At 44.7% G+C, this 18,611-nt stretch overlaps 1 long non-coding RNA gene and 1 pseudogene across 1 annotated transcript; one reads left to right on the top strand and one right to left on the bottom strand.

Moving 5' to 3' along the window:
* Positions 1–544: 544 nt before the first annotated feature.
* LOC135319751 (uncharacterized) lies at positions 545–8,013 on the top strand. Its single transcript, XR_010378601.1, has 2 exons — positions 545–1,205; positions 7,810–8,013. It is a non-coding gene; the product is annotated as an uncharacterized LOC135319751 (long non-coding RNA).
* A 3,335-nt stretch (positions 8,014–11,348) lies between these two features.
* Positions 11,349–11,444, bottom strand: LOC116150079 (U6 spliceosomal RNA; annotated as a pseudogene).
* Positions 11,445–18,611: the final 7,167 nt, after the last annotated feature.

Genomic DNA, 18,611 nt, shown 5'->3' on the forward strand with positions numbered 1-18,611 from the left:
TTTAGGAGAGTTCACCAATTAATTGTCAACACTCCTGCCCCCTGCATTTTGGCGGAGGGGGAAAGGAGGGAAGACCAAAGAAAACAAACCAAAAAATAAATAAATAAAGTAAGCCAGAGCCGAGATCTACAAAGTTTTGCACCAACACTTAAGCAGATCCGTTTGCAAAGTCCTAGGAAACCATTTTCAGCAGTTGTGGGGGGGGAGGCGTCGACGTCATAATCCCCGGAACGTAAACATTGTTGCCGATCGCGCTCTGAGCCCGCTGCCGGGCTAGTTGTGGGGGGGCACTCGGCCCAGGATGGGGGGGCGGGGGCGACGGCCCGAGGAGGTGTGGGGTGGGGAGGGCGCCCGGGAGGCACCGGGCGCCGTTAGCGCCCTGGCATCGCTGTTTTGTTGTTGGGTCACGAGTGTGCCTCTGCACGCAGGCGCCGCCGCCGCCCGGGAGTTGTGTGCAGAGCTGACTTTTGGAAGGGCTGAGTTGCAGGCGGCGGGCGCATCCCGGAGATGGCGGGGCAGGGAGGGAGGGAAGGAGGAGGGGGTGGGGAGGGAGGTGCAGATTTGCACGGCTGGCCTCAGCGGGAGGCGCGGAAATGCAAAACGAGCTTGCTGGCGTGAAAGCCCCCAGGGCCTGGCACCCCCAAAAACGACCTCCCACCTCAATCCCTGCCCCCCATTGCCCATGGCCCCGACGGGCTACCCCTCTTCCTCTTCCTTCATCCACCCCACCCCACTACCTACGTGGCCAACCCAAATTCAAAGCATTTTGAATGTATATAATTTTTTCTTTTCTGCTACGTCTTTTTTTGGGGGGGAATCCTCTTCAGACCCCCATAAACGGACCTGCCATTTGGAGGAGGTATCTGGGGGCTCAGGAAGAAATTAGCGCACCTTCATACCTGTACGGACTGCATAACTTTTAAACTCCCGGACTCAGAGAGAAGGATCCACAAACACACAGGTACAGGAAATACAGCCAGACCAGAGCCTTTTCAGACCCGAGCTGACCGGAAGACGTTGCCTTTCATTCATTCATTCTGCCCGCGTCTGTGGAGTCCTTTACTAGGCGACAAGCGCTGGAACAGAAGTTGGACATTTTTTAGAGGTCCCTGCGCTCGCCAGGAGGAGGAAATAGATGCTCAGGAGTGAACTACCGAGAGAATCGGATCTGGCGCCTCCTAACGCAGCTGGCAAACAGGCGAAGGGTAAGCCCTTATTGGCGGTTTATAAAAGAAAAGTCGGTAGGAAGGTGCAAGGCGCTGAGATGGGGCGCAGGGAACTTTGGGTGCCCCATAATTAATCCTACAGCGCTTCTTGGAGGAGGTATAGGCTCCCTCTATACATATATGGGGCATCATTAGATCTGGGTAAACTTCCCAGTCCACATACTTAGTTCACAGTGACCACCCCCAAACCTGGAATCTTAAATGTGTTGTCCTGTAAGTCCGTCATGAGCAACAGTCAGATCGACTTTGGGTATGAGAAAAGCTGGCCCTAAACATTCTTCCAGCCCAACCAGGCCTGATCTTGGGGGTAAAGATCACAATGAAATGACATGGAACCAGGGTACAAGTAAGGAAGTTAATACTGCTCACAGCAGGCTTTGAAAAAAAAAAACAATTTCCCATACTTTTAATTTTATTCTTGTCATGAAGCCTGTGGGATAATTGGAGCAGAATATTTTGCAGATGGGAAACTGAGGCTCAGAGAAGTTTTGAATCTGGGCTATTGCTCTGCCTTCATATCCTCCCCATGTCAACACTGATCAGACAGATAAGCAGAGAGGAAGTGGCTTCCCCGTCAGAGATCAGATGTGAACCATCAGCTCAGTATTTATTGGTCACCTTAAGAGACAGCTTCCCCCTCATTCACCTTAAAGTTTCCTGTCCTATCTTTCTGTATTCTTTTCCACCTACCTTCCAGAGACTACACTTTGAAGCTTGTTTTAACCCAAGTCCACTAGCTGGCAGACATCAAAATTTTTTCCAAATTGAAATTGCCCAACTTGGCTTAATGGGAGTGAAAAGGGTTTTGCCTTCTGCCTCTGTCAAGAACTAGGGACCATTTTATTTGTTTCTTTCTCACAAGAACCCTTTAAGGGAAATAGTCTTGTTATTCCTCATGTTGCAAATAAGGAAACTGCAACTCAGAAAGGGAAAGCCAATCCCCAAGATCACACAACTTGTAAGTGGGGTTGCTGGGACTCAAACTAGAGCCTGGCTCTGCCGTCACATCTTTTTTTTTGGATATTGACAATCTTCACTGCTCCCACCTTATGAAATAAACACGTTCAAAGGAGGGTGCAATGGCCTGGGATGTCCTGAGTGAAGTGCAATAAAGCAAAATGGTGAAACAAAACACTTGGTCTTAATCCTCCTTTCCACCCAGAGACCCTTCTGTCTCCCCATGTGGCCTCATGGTGTCCCCAAAAGCTGGTGTCAGGAAGAGACCCCATGGCAGACGCCTTAGTGTAAAAACAGTTAAGTCCATATATCACCCCAATGGGGAGTTCCTGGCCTGTCAGGGTTGGAAGGGGTTGAGTAGTCACCTAATTTAATCCCCTCCCTTTACAAACCGCCAGGAAACCACAGACCAGAGAGAAGAATGGGCCAGCCAGGGGCTTGTTCCCCTTTGCTGCCCCCAGAATGCCTGCCCTGCTGCCTGGCCCTAAGTGGTCACTCAATAACTGTTGGGGCCTTGATGGATCACCCTCCCCAATGATATTTGCATTTTCCCTTTATCAGTAATTGGCAGATGAAAGGCTTTGTCCTCCTGTTGAAAGAATTCCAGGCATTTGCTCAAAGTGGGGGAGGAGGTTATTTTGGGCCAAAGGGGGAAGGGCCAAGACCCTTGAGCTCCTTCCTTGGCTAATTGTCCCAGAGGAGTGGACAGTAGGTGAGAGAAGGGAGCGAAGCTTAAGGAGAGGTATTTTTTCTTGCGGGAAAAAAAGACCAGGCCAGTTGTATTTGAAACATAATAATAATGACTTCCTGGACCCTCCTGCTCATTCTTACAAAAGGCCCAGTCAGATCCTGGCTGTGTTGGCCCCATTCATTCATTTCTTCATTCATCAAAGGTTGATTGAGCAGCTCTATGCTCTAAAGACTGAGAGGATAGAAAAACCAGCTCTGGACAGTAGACTTACTCCAGGCTGCGCAGGGAGAGGGCCGCCAGCTCCCCAAGCAAGTTAGGAAGGGGTGATGCTGGATGGAACCCTCAGAATCCAGGATTTTTGAGCTGTAGGAAACTGAAGCTGTGGTAGTCATGTATAATTATACCAGCTCCTGATTTTTGAAAGCTTACTGTGCCTTTGAGCAAAGCCTCTCACATTTGCTAGCTCTGTGAATCTTCACCGAAGTTCTATGACTTTGGGGTCTGTAATTGCCCATTTTTATGTCTGAGGCTCAAAGAGAGGTCAAGCTACTTGCCCACATTTTAAAGCTGTGAAATAGCAAAGACAGGATTTGAACCCAGGGCTTGGAGGAATCCAGAGTCCACAGGCTTTACCATTTATTTACTATTCTTCCCTGCAGGGCTGTCCCCTAGAACTTGACGGAAATGTTCTATGTCTGTGCTGTCTAACATAGCTTCTAGCCACATGTGGCTAATTGAGCACTTGAAATGTGGGTAGTGAGATGTAGGAACTGTATGTTGAATTTTATTTACTTTTAATTAAATTTAAATAACTGTATGTAGCTAGTGTCTACCTTATTGGACAGTGCAACCTTAAGAGTGTTTTCCAGAATTTGTCTTAATTCACCGACCAGGCCATATATATTATACCCCACAGTCTGATTTGGCACTGGGTCCCCAGAATCAACCTTCTGGGAACGTTTGTGGAATGGATGAAGAATCCCCGAGAAAATGAAGTATTAGAATGATGTGGGGGAGGGGCCAGGGTATCTGCAGTTTTTCTAGAAAGGGCCATCTGGTGCAATGTGAATGCTTGAAGTGTTAGCCCTTAAACCACCCACTCTGTGCGCCTGCCAAGAGCGTAGCACTGTAGGCACCTGGGGATGCCAGTTGGATATAAGATTGTCCCACCTTCCTAGATCTGACAGATTTCTCAAGGACAGGTCATTGGTAATGGGGCAGAAAGCCTTAGAAATGGATAACCACTTCCTGATGTATATCCTACCTTCAGACTCAAACACAAAGACGCAATCCATTCTGGCCCTGTTTGCAGTAGGAAAAGACTGAAAATGATCTAAAAGTTGGGGAACTGATTAATTCTTGGACCATTTGTCTGCCCCATGACATGCTGTCAAATCATTAAAAAGAGTAAGGTAGCTCTGTATATTACTAATGTAAAATGACTTCATGATATCCTTAAATTACAACAAAACACGGTACAGAATACTAATACTAAATTGTGATGACCACTTATGTAAACCAAAGGGGATATATCTTTAACTACATTTTTTTTTTATGCACAGAATTTTCTTTGGAAACAAATACAGTTTAAAAATGGGGAAAGGAAGTGGGAAAAGAAAACTTTTCCTTGGTACAGTGTGAAGTTTTTACCATATGTGTGCAATAGTGTTGCCTGATTTTGAACCTTATCCACTTAATTTCATTTTATATGCTGTAGTACCTTTTGAATTTTATATTATGTAGATGTATTATCTACTCAAAAATGAATTTCATTTTATTTGTGGTTTTTTCCTATAAGCTTCAAAAGCAGGCAAATCTAAACCAAATAAACATAGTTTAGTTCTACATACATAAGTGGTAAAGCTTAAATAAAAGCAAAGGAATGATCAAAACAAAATGCAGGAAAAAAAAAAAAAACTAGACTCTGGAGCCAGGAATATGAACAGTGAGAGGTCCTGGTGATTTCCTGTTTCTTAATCTAGAAGGTGGGCACCTAAGTATAATTCTTTAAGTGTACTTAAATGTTTTGTAAATTCTATTGTATTTATGAAATGTCCCACTATTTAAAAATTGTTTTAAAATTGCTTGCTTTCTCCCCCACCCCCAGTTTCTCCCCTCCACATTCCCATCCCCAGAAAACTTGTTAGTCTCTTGGGTATCCTCCCAGAAATAGTTTATGCTCTTACAAACATCTGCATAGATTTTCTTTTATTATTGTGTCACACAAATATACACACTGTCCTTCCCCTTCCTTTTTCACTTAGTATGATCTTGAAGTTCTTTCCATAAACTCTTTGTAGAAATGCCGCGCTCTAAAATATTATTTAGGGATGAGGTAAAGTTGCATGCTGTGATTCAGAAAAATTCAAGGTTGGTTAAGATGCAAAAAGGAAGTCACAGAATAATATGTATGTCATGATCCCATTTATGTTAAAATAACTTTATTTGGGTAATGTATAGATATGTGAAAGAAAGGAAGGAAGACAGACTTGAATAGAGCAGCAAACCATTGTTGAATCACTTCTGAGGAGAGGAGAGAATTTTGAAGGGGTAACATAGAGAGTCTATACTGATTTATTATTTGTATTTTTAACAACAATGTGTCCTTTTAAATTTATCAAATATTTCAAACAGAAAGAAAGGCATAGAAAATAAATAAAATAAATAAATATAGCAAGGACTTGTCTATCCAGCACCTTTGCCAAGCATTAAGAGTTTTGCCATATTTTGTATTACTTTTGCAATTTAAAAAGTACTTTGGGACAACAGACCACACTATTTCAGTTAAGGTGATTAGTTCCCAGGACTTGTGTTTGGTTTTTTTTTGTTTGTTTTTTATTTTACTTCTAAGTCCTTCTGTATTGAGGTATCTGAATAAGAAAGAGCAGGATTACGTCTGGCCTATCGGGCTTTGATCGTTGGGGGTATCAGGTTTCTGTCTAGAATTCTGCATATTCTAACATTTCTCTTCCTCTGTGAGGATGGGAGGGAACCTGGGAAATCACAGGTGAGTTAATCAAGGGGTTAACGCCAGGAAGAGAGTCATAAAAGTTCAAAGATACTTTCAAAACTTGCATCTTTGGATTGATGGACAAGTGTGTTAACCAATGGTAATCAAAATCCAAGCATTACTTCATCATGCTAAATTGTCATTGGTTGCCGATCCCTGGGGGTCGGACAGCCTGGCTGGCAGTTAACCCTTTCAGGGACAATCGTGCCCTTTACGTTCATTTTATTTGGAGAGATGAAGCAGGGACAGATGGAAAGCCTAGAAAGGTCCTCAGACCTTCAGGTGCCACTTTTGGTTCTCATCCCAGAAGGAAGACTTTCGCCCTGCAAAGGGACACCTAGGGACGAATTTCCTGCAGAAAAGTTTTGAACTTTTTAAATGCGGAATCAGCTGACCTTGCTTAGTAAGGGGGTGGGGGGAGAAGTTTGATTCACTTTTTGTGCTGTCAGAACAGAGACCGGTGTTGGAGAGGATCCCATTAATCTTACAGAGCGATCAGTCACTGAGAGGATTGAATTGCATTTCCTGCGCAAAGACGGAGAGACAGATGACCTTTGCAGCAGCCCTCAGACCCCCAGTTCACAGCTGGAGAGAGGATGTGTCAGCATTTAGTTTGGGTCTCACCCTGCCCTTTGTTCAAAATTCAAACTCTTTGTGTTCTGGCTGCTGCAAGGGTTTTTGTAGTTGTTGATGCCGATTTTTTTTTTTAACCTCCCACATCTTGCAACTTCTGAGAAACAAACTCTCTCTTTGGCAGAAGATAATATCTGGAGGTGCCCCAGAGAGGGAACCAGAATCGACCGGGGGATTTTAAGAGAAACCATTGGGCCTTTTGTTTTTCATTATTGCCCCTTCCTGGGCTCCCTGAATGCTCCAGGCTGAAGTGGGTGGAGCCAGAAATCCAGCAAAACTAATAATAACGCTTCATGTTTACATGGCTCTATTACAAAAAAGCTTTTACATGTGTTATGGCATGTGAAAAGAGCTGCTAGAACAGAAGCATTTACAGAAAGGAACATTCTAAATTCCCACATGTAGTGAGCTACACGACTTTGGACAAAGCGCTCACCCTGAGCCTCAGTTATTCCATCTGTAAAATGGGGGGTCACAATATCAAATGTGTAAGAATTAATATGAGGATTGAATGAGCCAGTGTTCGGTAACAGGGTGGTCCGTAAACGGTGTGACTTCATTAAAGTGAAGGCGCCCACCTGGACTTCCTAACCCTAACTAGTTGTGGAATCAAGAAATTTACCTTTCCCGCAAGAAGGCGGCTCTAGGAGAAAGCTGCCTGAGATGGGTGCAACATCCCTGTTTTTCTCTCCAACATTCTTTCTCTCCCCAGCAGGTCTCCTTCAAAGCCTGAACATGCCAAACTATTTTGAGTTCTTTGAATAAACCGGCTTTCTCCCTTTCAGACTCTTGCCAACGCTGATCCCTCCACCCGAGCACTCTCCTGCCAGCCCTCCTCCTCTCCACAGCTCTTCTTTATCATCTTGGAATCAACTGAGATGTCCTCTCTTTCCCACCCTCCTCATAATGCTTATCACATTGCTTTCTTGTTGCCTATGCTCTCACCAGACTGTGAACCCTGGGAGGGCAGGGACCCTGTCTGTCTCATTCACTGATGTATCTTCAAGCCAGCACAGAGCCAGCACCTGCTCCAGAAGTGTCTAATGGAAGTCCAGCACCCCTAACAGGCCTCCCCTTGTCCCCAATTTCCTCCCCTTCCAGAAAGCTAGGAATAAAAGTGCTAAGATTTTCTCTTTTCCTAGGGATCCATATCATAACATCCTTGACAGATGGAGTCTGTGGCTTTTTAACCCACCATGAAATTACATTCAGTAATTCACCAATTTATTGAGTGCCTCCTAGATTCATATACAGAGCGCCCTTTATAGGAGAGTCTCCTCTTCACCCTGCAGCACGTGTTCATGGCTGAGAGCAGGCCTTTCATCCTGGTGAGGCTAGGATGTTCTGAAATGAGATGAACCATTGGATTTAATCTCCAGCCTGAAGAGGGAAGTCTCTGAGACCACTTGCAAATTCAGAGGTGAGTTGACCTTAGCACAAAACCCTTTCTCATCCAGAACATTTCTCACAATTGTAATAAAATAGTCATGTATTAATGGTCTAATGCCTGTCTCTCTCATTAAAAGAAGAGGTCTCTGGGATTGACCTTGGTCTTGTTCACTGCTTACCCTCAGCTCCCAGGGCCTGGCTCATGAAATACACTCGACAAACATTGTTAAATGAATGAATTCCACAAACTCCAAAATAGGTCTGTTTTCAGCTTGATCAACCAAACCTTAAAGTGTACCTCTTTGAAGAAGACTCAGAGATTCCAAGAGGCCCTCTTGAAGTGCAACAGACAAGGTTGTGTGCTTGGGGGAGGTGGTGCTGCAAAGCCCAGGACTGAGTCTCAGGGCCACCTAGGGACGGGGACCAGCTGTCATCAGCCCCCAGATGAGGCATGCAAACACGCATCCCAGCCTCTCTCTTAGGCCCCTCAAGCTAGAAATGCTGGATGGGGGAAGGGGAGGCCCTATTTGCACGTGAGTGTGGCTTTATGTTTGGTCACCAGCCACTTTCTAGGTCTTCTGGCATGAAGGCCTGAAGGCTGAAGAATGAGGGGGAAGGGGGCGGGGCGCAGAGCCAGTTGTAGGGGCAGGCCAGGGACTATTAGGCCTCTTCGTCACCAACAGCCCCCAAAATACATAGGCGGCCTTCATCTTCTGCTCCTGATCTCTAGAATCGATTCATCAGCCTGCTCAACTCCAGGCTCAGCATCAGCATCTCCCATAAGCGATCACACTTAATGTCTGTCCTGGGCAGGCACGGAAGCAGCTTTGTGAGTCCTCCACTCACCTGGGTCAACTTACCTACCTGCCAGATCTTAAACTCTTGAAAGTTTGACGCTCCTTTTGTCTCCACCACAATCCTAGGCACTCGGTAGGTGCACTGCCAAAAGTGATTGACAGGAAGGGTTCCTTCATTTTTCCAGAGTCCTGACTTAGCCATTGAGTCGTGTGCCTTTGGGGAATGCGACTTCACCTCTCTGAATCTCATTATCATTTGTATGATGGGAGAAATAATAGACTGTTGGGAGAATGAAATGAGATCATGGAAACCCGAATCATCACACTCCACATTTCTCTTTTCTGCTTCCATTTTCTCTGTAGCACTGATCACACCTATCATATAGTTGATTTTGTTTAGTTTTATTCTTCCACTAGGGTGTCAAATCCACAAGGCAGGGATTTTATTCTGTCTTGTTTCCCTGTGTACTCCCAGCCCCTAAAACAGAGCTTGGCACGTGGTAGGTTCTCAGTAAATATTTGTTAAATAAATGAATGCATGGATGTAAAGTGACTAGTACTCCAGAAATGCCCCATAATGGTAGCTGTCATTAATTTATCATTGTGACTAAGAACTTAGTCTCTGGAATCTAACTGAAAGCAGTGTAATTGGGGCAAGGGAAGTTTATCATCAGGATAGGAAGTTAAGAGCTCTGACTGAGAAATCACGTCTGCACCATTTACTAGCTGTGTGATCTGGAACAAGTGGCTTCACTTTTCTAAGGCTCAGTTTCCTCATCTGTAAAATGGAGCTAATGATAGTACCTCCCTGGTAGGGCGCAAGGATAGGATAAGATGGTAAATGCAAAGCACTTAGTAGCGTGCCTGGTACATGGTAAGTGCTCAATAAACAATGGTCACCATCACTCCTTATAGTAACACTCAGACTAGGGGTGACTTCTGAGCTAATTAAACAGTTGCTAAACACTTTAAAAAGGTAACGGTCCAGTGAGCTCAGTTAACGTTTATAAACCTTTATCTTTGAGTTCTTCAAGGAAAGGGATTGTGTTTACATTGTCATGATCTTGGCCCCCAGTAGATGCTAATTAATAGTTAAATATGCTGGAAAAATTACACACTGAGCTGGAATGTGAGTGGGAACATAGAATATAGATTAGAATTATATCAGTTGCCTACTAAGTGCCAGGCATGGTGCTGGGCGTAAACAAACATGGTGGTCACATTTTCAGGCTAGTGAAACTTAGCAGAGGAGAGACTTTGTACCAACATTTGCAAGACAGAGGGAACATTGCAAATGATAAATGGATCACAGCAGAATAGTATTTGAGCCTAGGAGAATAGAATATGGGCAGGGGGAGGACAGGGTTGACCTAGTCTGGGGTTGAGGAAGTTGGGCAGCAGTTCCAAGGAAGTGAGGCACAGAGCTGAGCTCAGAGGAAAGAGCCAGGCTGAGTGTGGGGGAAGTGTTCTCAGCAGAAAAAATAGCAGATGCAGAGGCCTCGTGATGGGGGAGCACATATGCTAAAGGAACTGAAAAAAGGCCCATATGACCCAAATGTAGTGAGCGGAGGGTGGGGGTTAGGGAGGAGATTAACTGGAAAAGATAAGTAGGCACTTTAAGAACTAATTGGGCAATATCTGATAAAACTGAAGGAGTGTGCAGCCTATGACCCAGTGGATCCATGCTAGGAACATTCTAGAGAAACAGACACAAGTGCACCAGGAAGCACGAACAAGGATGGTAGCCCTAGCTGCATTGTATATAGTCTCAGAGAACCTGAAACAACTCCCATGTTCATGGACAGGAATGTGGACAAATCACAGATACGTTTTTCTTGGGTTCCTCAGAAAGAGTCTGAAACACAAGATTGTGTATTACTACTTTATTGGGGAGTGCAGTCCCAAGGAGACAAGAGTGTGGAAAAGGGAGAGTGAGGCAGGGATGGAGGGTGAGTCAATATGAGGGTATTGAGAAGAGGTCTTATTTATTATGACAATTTAGGAGAGTTCCGGGGGAGAGGAAGAAGGGAGGAGAATTATCTACTGGCTCTTAAATATTTGCCCTATGGTATATAAACTCCCTCCTTCAGGGTCACCTGTGTGTGTGCACCCAGGCAGTCACTCAGCATTGCACACTTCAGCCCCATGGGGAAGCCCCCATGGCGGCCATTTGGCCAGAGCCCACACAGAATCAGTCTATGGTCAGGATGGAACAGTGGCCAAGGGAGATCACCTGAGACACGAGGCTGAAAGTACCTGAAGAAACCTGTGACATATGTGGTATAGGTGGAATGCTATACAGCAATGAAAAATAACAATCTTGCTGCTTGCATCTACATGGTGACTCTGAGCAAAAAACAGTAAACTGAAAAACAAGTTGCAGAAGCAGGCACACAGTGAAGTTTATACAAACAACAGGCCAAAGTAAACAGTGTATATAGAAAAGCAATTGAACAAAAAGGGATAAATCGCAAACTGCTGAGGATAGTAGTCACTTCTGGGGAGTTAGGAAGAGGAGATTGGGATGGGGCTATGGAGAATTTCAAGAGAAATGCTGGAGGTGTTAGGATTTTTCTTGTTATTATTGTTTGGTTTTGGTTTTTGGGTTTTTTGGGGGGTTTTTTGTTTGGTTTTTGTTTGGTTTTTTTTTTATGGAACACTTCACAAATGTGCAGGTCATCCTTATACAGGGGCCATGCCAATTTTTGTATTATTCCAATTTTAGTATATTGAAGTGAGCACTGTTTGGGGTTTTTTTTTTTAATTGTGGCAAAATACATATAACATATGACTTACCATTTTAATCATTTTTAACACCTTTGTTGTGGTATGATTCCTGTACAGTAAACTACATATATATCAAATATACAATTTGATGAGTTTTGATAGATGTACCATTTTAACCATTTTTAAGTGTACAGTTCAGTAGCATTAAGTACATTCATTGTTGTGCAACCATCGTCACCATCCAACTCTAGACCTTTTTCATTATCCTGGTCTTAACTTGGGCTACTGTAATGAAATGCCAGGGATTGGGTGGCTTAAGCAGCAGACAGGAGGCTGGGAAGTCCATGGTCAAGGTGCCGACAGATGCAGTTCTTGGTGACAACCCACTTCTTGGTTTGTAGGTAGCCGCCTTCTCCCTGTGTGCTCACTTGGCCTTTCCTCAGTGCGTGTGTGGAGAGAGATTTTTCTCTCTCTTCCTCTCCTTATAAGGGCACTAATACCATCATAAGGATCCCACTCCATGACCTTATCTGAACCTAATCACCTTCCAAAAGTTCTGTTACACTGGGGATTACGGCTTCAACATGAGTTTGGGGAGGACACAAACAGTCAGCCCAACACAACCCCAAACAGAAACTCTACACCTAATGAATAAATAACTCCCCTAAGCTCCTGCTCCACCCAGCCCCGGCAACTGCCTTTCTATTTTCTGTCTCTATGAATTTGACTACTTTAGATACTTCATATAAGTGGAATCACACCATATTTGCCCTTTTGTGACTGGCTTATCTCACTGAGCACAATGTCTTCAAGTTTCATCCATATTGTAGCATGTGTCAGAGTTCCCTTCCTTTTTAGGACAGAGTAATATTCCACAGTATGTATGGTATGTATACAGCAGATTTTGTCTCTCCATTCATCCACTGATGGGCATTTGGATTGTTTCTACGTTTTGGTTATTGTGCACGATGCTGCCATGAAAGTGGCAAAGTTTTATTTCTTAAGTTGACGGTGATAATGATATGTTATTATTTTAAATCATGTGTACATTTTTCCCTGTGTTTTCAGCTTAGGTGTGGATAATATTCTTCTTTATTTTTATACTTGCTCACAGTGGCACAATCTTTATTCCTTTACATGACAGTAACTCCAAAGAGTAATTTAATGACTCAGTTTTACTACGACAAACTCTGTGTAAGCCATTTCTTACCAAAATAATCAGTACCTTATTAAAGTTACCTTTGTAAATGTTCTAAATGAACTGATCATTAAATATAAAACCCCAATAAAATAGTGGGTAAATGAATGGATTTTTAAACTATTATTAAAAATGAAGGGAAGGATGTTGGTGATGGTGGCATAGCAATGTGATTGTACTTAATGCCACAGAACTGTACACTTTAAAATGATAAAATTGGTAAATTTTATGTTATATATATTTTATCACTATTTAAAAAAAAAAGAAAAAGAAGAAGGGAAGGAAAGTGTCAGGTCAGCCAAAGCCTTGTGACGACGGAAAGGGTTTGAATCTCTAACAATTTCTTTGCGTTGCCTGAATTTTTATAAGACTAGATTGTATTGAAGTCCAGGCAAGGGGTTATACCAAGGAAGGAGACCAAATCCTCCATTTATAGCTAGAAAAGTCAGGTCAGTTGGGACAGGGGAGGGTGGGTACCTGGTCGGAGTTTCCCAGCTCACTGCCAGCAGCTCCAGGGTTAGGACCGAGCTGTTGCCCTCTCACCTGGCCAGCATGTGGATAAAGGAACAACCCTCAGTAGGGGATCAGCAGCCATCAGACAGCAGGCATTTCCTGAACTCATGCTCCAGGCAGGGACCTTCCTGGGTGCCCAGCGGATGGACAGGCAGGTGAGTGACAGGTAAGTCGACTTGACCTTCAAAGAGCTAGTTCCCGGGTGAGAAGATAACACTGGGAAAGGCACCTGCCAGGACAAGTGATAAGGGGCCCCTCTGCACTCTGAACACACCCCTTATAGCCTTATCTTTTTGTGTTAGAGTTATTTATTTACAGGCCATTTTAGCAGGAAGACTGAGGGCTCCTTGAGGGCATTCATTGATTCAGACATTTATTGAACCACTGTGTGCCCAGGCACTGATGTGGGCAACTGGTATACAGTAGCTACTTGATAAACATACATTGCCTAGCAAACTGTAGGCACTCAAATGCTCCTTGAATTGAATAAATAACGCATGAATAAGTAATTTGCACCAGGCCTGGCACACAGGAGGTGTCAGTAAATGTTGAATTACATAAAGGAAGGACTGGCACAGAGCCTGGCCTACAGGAAGTACTCATTCAGTGTTGCCTTCTCCTGCCTTTCTGACCTACCATCCGGAGCCTGAATCCTGGACACTGAAGCCCAGAGACCAAATTGGACGTCCACACCATCATCCATCCATCCATCTATTCAACAAGCATTTATCAAGGATAGTGTGTACCAGTCCCTGCAGATACAGCAGTGACCAAGGCAAGGAAGGCTTTTTCTCTCATTTGCTCACATTCTAGTGGAGGAGAGAGACAAGGAAACAAATTCAAAAACACAAACAGGACAACAACAACCACCCAAAAGGTAACATTAAGTGCTTATGTTGACATTAAGGAAACCCAGGTGATGTGAGAGACAGCAGGGAGTGGTAGGTGAGATGGACCTCTCTGAGCTAAAATCTAAAGGGGAAGAAGCAGCCAGCCATGTGAAGATCTGGGGGAAAAGCAATTAGGTAGTGGGAACAGCATGTACAGAGGCCTTGAGGCAAGAGTAGACTTGGCCATGGAAAGAACTGTGAGAAGTGAGCAGGCTTCTATGTAGGTGGTCTCACCAGGAGGGACAGAGCGTGGTGTTGGAGCAGGAAGAAGGTGCTAGGTCAAGTAAGGCTTTCTCATCATGAGTAAGGAGCTTGGGTTTTATTCTCTGATGCAAAGGCCTTAAGCAAGTGTGATAGGCTGAAGAGTGACTCCCAGAGATGTTCACATCTTGTCCCTGGAACCTGTGAATTCATTGCCTCATATGCAGAAGGGGCTTTGCAGATGTGATAAAGTCAAGGATCTTGAGATGGGGAGATTATTGTGAATTATCCTGATGAGCCCAATATAAACACAAGGGCCCCTAGAAGAAGTAGTCAGGAGGGCCAGAGAGAGGAGACGTGATGACAGAGCGGAGATTGGACTGATGCACTTTGAAAACAGAGGAAGGGGCCACAAGCCAAGGAATATAGGCAGCTGCTACAACCTGAAAAAGGCACAGAAAAGGATTCCCCTCAGAGCTTCCTGAAGGAACCAGCCCCGTATTCACCTTAATCTTAGCCCCTTATGATTCATTTTGGACTTCTGACCTCCAGAAGTGTAGGAGAGTACGTTTGTATTGTTTTAAGTCACCAAATTTGTGGTGATCTGTTATAGCAGCAACGGGAAAAATAATACAGCCAGAGAAGAGAAAGGATGTTTTAGAAAGATTTTTCTGGCTGCAGGAGGACCTCAGTAGAAGCAGAGACATCGAGGAGGGGGTTACTGCTGACTTCTGGGTGAGCCATGGGTGGGGAAAGGGCACAGTGAAGGGAAGCAAGGACTCAGGGGTGACTCCTAGGGTGATCAGAGCCCCAGTTTCCCCACCTTCTCCAGGGCCTCTGGAGAGAACCACAGAACCACGTGGCACTTGACAGGCTGATTCTGGGATGCTGGGCATTTTTATGTGATTAGGCTGGAATAGTTCTCTGGGAAATAAATGCCCTCAGTCTAAAAGGCTTTTACAAGCCAGGGCAGGGGATTAAAGGCGGCTGGGCTGAGGAGAAATTCCAAGGTCAGGGAACAGCTGAACATGGAGACTTTTAATCTAAACTTTAAACGTTTTTATTTTTCACTCACTGAATCCAGGGTGTCGCTTGAAATACGTGTTTGGCAACATCAGCTGTTCTATTTTTCTTTTTAATTATACAAAGAGAGATCCTGGAAATGGCTCAGCCCCAGGCTGGGGGAGGCAAGGAAAGTTTGGCAGCAGTCAGAGGCAGAGACACCAACTAAAACTCTAGTGGATTGAAATCCTTCTGAAGGAGCGCGGAGACTGCCCTGATCTTGGTGTGGTCAGCCCTGACTCAGGGTTTCTAAAAGGAGACTGACAGTCACCAGCCTAGAATGGAGAGAGGACAGATGGGCATGTCTGCAAGATAAAAATATCTCTAGCACCAGCATTGCTCCTGTACCTTGTGTTTATTCCCAGGCCTCTGTCCTCTTGCTTCCTTTCATCCTCTGAGCAGAAAACAGCTAACTAGATAATTCATTCACATTTACAGGGTGCTCCCTGCTACGTGCTTGGCACCAGGTTAAACTCTTTCTGTGATACCTTGTTTTATACACTCGGCTGTTCTATGAGTAGATACTCATAGATTTGATCATTATCCCCATTTTCTAGGTGGGGAATCAGAGACTTAAAGAGATTAAACGTAACTCCAGCTCCCCAGTCTTGGGCCTGGGCTTGTTTGCCCTCAAATCCTTTGGTTGACCTTCCTCTGCTTTGCTCTGTATCACAGGCCAACCTCTGCAAGTTGCCAAATCAACAGGCTTCCTGTACAGATCGACCAATGGGAGGCAGTGATAGGAGCCTGGTGGGCGGGAGGAAGAGAGAAGCCAGGGTATTTCTCCCTCTCTCTGCCTTTGGTAATATCTCCAGCAGAGCTGTATTTCCTGTGTCTCCGCCTCCCGCCAAACAGACCCACGATGGGTCCAGCTTCTATCTGGTGACCCCAGTCCTTCCTGGGTACCAGAAACACCACCCCTTCCTCTGGCCCTCCAGCCCCAGAGGTGGTACTGGCCCTCCTGCTGTTGCTAATTTGTAGGTGCTTCACCCTCCCCTGTTTGCTTGCTCCTATGGTCCTTCCATTGCCTATGAAGCAATTCTTTGTATAAATTCCCCTACTCTGGTATCTGTTTTTCCTAGCTGGATTCTCGCTGATATTCTGCCTTTCGTGAATAATCACAGATTAGCCAGTTCATTAGATCTGGAATGAAACAATCCCCTTTCCTTGAGCACAGCACATCTCACAAAAGGGAAAATAGTAACCACCATTTATTGGGCTCTGTGCTGATTGCCAGATAAATGTTCTTTCGTGGAACACTCACAGCAACCCTTTCTGCCAAGTCCCATTACTATTCCCATTTGACAGGTGGGGCTCAGAGAGGTTGGGCTGCGTACAGTCATAAACTGACAAAGCTGAGATTCATTTATTTTTATTTTTTTAGCGGGGGGTAAATTAGGTATTTGTTTATTTTTAGTGGAGGCACTGGGGATTGAACCCAGGACCTTGTGCATGCTAGGCATGTGCTCCACCACTGAGCTATATACCCTCCCCCCACTAAAGCTGGGATTCAAATCAAGGTGCACCTAGCTCCAGAGTCTGCGTGTTTTTCTAACCTCTGCTGACATCTTGAACACACTTGCAGTCCCTTGATAAACTCACTAAAACTTAACTCCCTTGGCTGGCTAAAAACCCAACTCAGCTCACACCAGGGTACTTATACTAGCATCCTAGTGCTGCTGTAACAAAGTAACACACATTGGGTGGCCAAGAACACCAGGAATGTATTGCCTCACATTTCAGGAGGCCAGACGTCTGAAATCAAGGTATCAGCAGGGCCGCGGTCCTTCCGAAGTCTCCCTGGAAAGATGTGACCCAGGTCTCTCTCCTGGCTTCTGGAAGCCCTAGGCACTTCTTGGCTTGTGGATGGCTGTCTTCTCCCTGTGTCTCTTTATATCATCTTCTCTCTGGGTATGCCTGTGTGTCCAAGCTTCCCCCTTTTTATAAGCACACTAGTTAGATTAGAGCTCACAGTAATGGCCTCATTTTATGCTGGTTACCTCTATCAAGGCCCTGTCTCCAAATGAGATCATGTTCTGAGGTGCTGGCAGTTAGGACGTTAATATACCTTTCTCAGGGGATACACAATTCAACTCTTAACAGTCCTTCTCGATCTCAGGTGCTTAGTCTCTGCAGTGTGACCTCACTTGTCCTATTTTGCTAATGGAGGATGCTAGCTTTCCAGGAAGATGTTTAATCTCGCTGACACCTACCCCCGTAAGAGATGTGGAGATTCCCAACTCATGTATGGGTTGACAAAATTTATCTCAACATTTTACTCTAAAATGTATAGAGAGATGTAAGACACCGAGTATAGCCAAACCAATTTTGAAAAAGGGGAACAAAATTGAAAGACTTAACCCACTTGACTTCAAGACTAATTTTAAAGCTAGAATAATCAAGAGAGTGTATATTGGGATAAAAGATAAATAGTGCAATGGAATAGAATAAGAGAGTCCAGAAACAGACCCCCACATATAGTCACTTGATTTTCGACAAAATTGTCCATGCATTTCAATGAGGAAACCATCCTCAGAAATCAGTTTGAGGTGGAGCATACACCTAAACATACAAGCAAAAACTCTAAAGCTTTTTTTAAAAATCTACGTTTTAAAGTTTTAAAACCTAGGTGAATGTCTTCATGACTTTGGGGTTGGCAAAGATTTCTTAGCCAGGACATGAAAGCACTAACCATAAAAGGCATGAGCACAAACAGCCTCAGCAAGGGCTTCTGACCAGGGAGAAGAGGGAGCCTGGGGAGCAGGGGCAGCGCAGGGGTTCCCCTGGACATGGTCCCTGAGCCTCAGGTGCAGAGCATCATTTTGAGATCAACACAAAGCCTAATTCTCAATTCTGCAACCCGTCCCCTATTTCCTCCACCCATTACTTGACTCTGAAAGCCCCTTGCCCACTCACTAATGCTGCCTTTCAGATGTCTTGGGGAGTTGGCACCAGGTCTGGGCAGCAGAAAGATTTCACATGTTCTATGTGACACACAGAGGGAGTCACAGGGGGCCTATACCAGCTCCATAGAAGGAAGACTTTTGCACTGATAGAAACAACTGGTACAGAAATGCGTGGCTCCCGGAAGAAGGATGCCTCCCATCACCCGAGGTCCAGAAGCACTATTCTGTAAAGGCGCAAGCTCAAAGATGGCTCTTTTATGATTATTAATTTAGGGGTTTCAAACCTCTGGGCAATCAGAGGGTAAGGCAGAGAACGGGGAAGGAAACAGAGGTAAGCAACCACAATGGGCTCTGACAAAACGCTCTCTTTTCGAGCTGAAAGTGGAGAATTCGTTGAGGCCTTATTGGGCA

This window comes from Camelus dromedarius, chromosome 31 (assembly GCF_036321535.1).
Source record: "Camelus dromedarius isolate mCamDro1 chromosome 31, mCamDro1.pat, whole genome shotgun sequence".
Lineage (NCBI taxonomy): Eukaryota > Metazoa > Chordata > Mammalia > Artiodactyla > Camelidae > Camelus > Camelus dromedarius.